We start from the raw sequence: 2,776 nt of genomic DNA, 5'->3' as shown, positions 1-2,776 counted from the left end.
AAAAAATTAAAAAAAAATTAAGTAAAATTATATTGCATTAAAAAAATACTCTTTTTTTTAATAAAACAAGAAAGGAAGAGCTAAGTTCGGCTATAACCAAACATTTTATACTCATTCAGGTACCTAAGATTTGTTAGTTATATGGGGACTAGGACGAGTTTTCACGCGATTTCATTCATTCTAAGCACTAATATGCAACGTTAYTAGAAAAACACGCTCTCTCAATTTTATTAGAACAACTAACAAATTGGCTGATATGTGGTTTAAARTCAAAYAGAAGTTMAAAAAYCTTTACATTAGGTACATATACGTGGGCAAAAGGCAGTATTGGCCCGATTCGACCCAGTTTTGATCGCACAAACATTTTATTATAAGAAAACAATTATCTCTTCATTTCAAATACAAACCTCACATATCGACTGATATATGCGGTAAAAAGTCAATTTTATTATTTAGTATCAAGTGTCATCAAGATATCTTAATTTTTCAGACAGAACACCACCAGAACTTCAACTCGTCTCTTTCATTTTTATATTCATAACCCCATATCTGTCTCGACTTGATTTCGATTAAGCACTTTACATGGTACCTATGTGCTATAGAGATCAGATTTGAAAAATTTCTTCAGAGATTGTACCGTTGTTTTAGGCAATAAGACATGTAAAATTTCATGTAGCTATATTCTCAAATAAAAAAGTTTTCCATRCATGCATTTGAGTTTGATCGATCAGTTTGTATGACAGCTATATGCTATAGTGGTCSTATATCGGCGATTAAGACAAATGAACAGCTTCTTGGAAAGAAAGGGATGCACGTAAATTTTCAGAGTGATATCTCAAAAATTGACGGACTAGCTCACGTATACATATAACTTATGAACTTATCTAAACCACCTCAACAGAGCTGTGTGATTCTAAACCACTCAATGCAATGCGCTTTTAATATCAAACGAAGATTTCACTCAAAACAGTTTTSTAATCATGAAACAGCAGTATTTTSTTGGAAATTTTAAAGAAATCTAGAAACAAATTGAAAAATTTATAAAGAAAGTGAAAAGTGAATTAATAATTTCCTCAAGCATTGCAATCCAAACACAAGCCAGACTTATACATTTGAAGTTGTCTGCAGACTAAAAAATGGATTTTATTAAAATTAATGGAGAAGGTACCAAAATACCTCTAAAACTGCTGAAATTGCATATGAAATGAAATTCTTTATTWATTTAATAATTAATTTATTGATTAATTTACTATTTTATTCGAAAGATGTCAAATTCATCAWCTCTATTAAAACCACACGAAAAACCATTAATCAGCTATGCAAAATTAACAAAATTATTCCTGTTGCTCGTAGAACSCAGGTTTGGCTTACTTTCAAGGCAGCCAAAACCAAGGCAGCAAATCACTAATATATTTAGTTGTAACATGTTGTTCAAACTGTTTTATTAGCACATTCATGGCCTGCAGCAACAGACRCGACGCGACGCCGAGCGCTGGGCGCCATGCGGCAATAGGAAACTGGACGTTGGCGCTGATTGTTTGCTGAATTTGTAGGTCAGCCGCTAAAAAAATTAACTTCTTTCTTGCTTTTCTATGCGCGAATACGAAAGCAATGCAGCGCCAAGCTAAATTACGAAGGTGCGCSCAACAGAAAATGGAGAGTGGCTAAAAGGGGCAGCAGATAGGCAAAGAATTTATATGGCAGCTGGTGAATAGAGAGAAAAAATTAACGACGACAAGGAAAATTATAATAAAAGCACATAGCGCTGGCATATGCAGAAATGTGTGTGTGCGCCGGAATGCAAATGGTAACAGAAGCAAGCACAAAAACAAAAAAAAAAGCAAGAAGTTTCTGCCAGCAAGCAAATTGAGCTATTTAAATGACAAAGTGCATATGTGTGCATGAGTGTGTACATGTGTGTGTGTGTGTGTGTGTGCGGCGACGATTATGCATAAATATGCGTTTATGCGCAGCAGAGTTGATAAATTGTTACTCCGAAGAAAGCAAGCCTGCATGCAAACGCCTAGCAAACAAAAGACTTAAGCAACGAACTCGCTGAGGCAAATGACTCAAACCCGGCCAGTGTTACACATTTCCAGCCAGCTATTTTTAGTTTGAACAAGTAAATGTGCCGAGCTAAACGATGACAACATGCCTAAACGCCTGCGGGTTGCACTGACAACAGCAATAACAACAACAATAAGAGCAAAAACATGAAAAAGCGAGAAAGGAAAACGCCAAAGAAATGTTAATTATAGACAGCAATGCCAATGGCTACCCACCACACATGCAAATATAGGCGCGACAATGGGCTGCAGTCCCCTCATATAAATAGGTATGTGTGCATATGCATATCTGCAGCTGATACATTTACATATATGTACATATGTATGTAATCGTCCAGTGGCAATGTGGCAACCAACAAAACGACTGACCCTAATAAGAAATATGAGAAGGAACACAAGTGTACACACTTTTAATAAGAGGAAATCGCTCATAATCAGTAGTTAAGTTAACATGCTGCTAATATTACTCACCTGTTTGTAATTTTTTTCCTTAAAGCGCGTTTTTTTAAATTAAAAGTCAAATAGTAATATTTGTTGTGGCCTGCAATGGCGGCACGGAGTTGTTATAATGGAATTTTATTGTAATTCACTTTCTACAAACACGTAGTCACCTACAAAAATTAAGTTCAATTGTAATCGGTTCTTTTGTGATTTTTGGTTTGGAAAAAATCTTAGAAATTATAGTAAATAAATTAAATTTTTAAATTTAA

At 34.7% G+C, this 2,776-nt stretch overlaps 1 protein-coding gene across 1 annotated transcript in view; it reads right to left on the bottom strand.

Moving 5' to 3' along the window:
• Positions 1-2,625, bottom strand: part of LOC108974148 (flocculation protein FLO11) — a 38,821-nt gene extending 36,196 nt beyond the window's left edge. The window contains exon 1 of the mRNA XM_018941828.1: positions 2,538-2,625. The gene's annotated coding sequence lies outside the window, so the exon portion shown is untranslated. The remainder of the gene's footprint in view (positions 1-2,537) is intronic.
• Positions 2,626-2,776: the final 151 nt, after the last annotated feature.

This window comes from Bactrocera latifrons, unplaced genomic scaffold (genome assembly GCF_001853355.1).
Source record: "Bactrocera latifrons isolate USDA-ARS-PBARC rearing strain unplaced genomic scaffold, ASM185335v1 scaffold_53, whole genome shotgun sequence".
NCBI classification, from domain to species: domain Eukaryota; kingdom Metazoa; phylum Arthropoda; class Insecta; order Diptera; family Tephritidae; genus Bactrocera; species Bactrocera latifrons.
The sequence above is the reverse complement of the archived record's forward strand: the minus strand, read 5'-3'. Positions and strand labels throughout refer to the sequence as shown.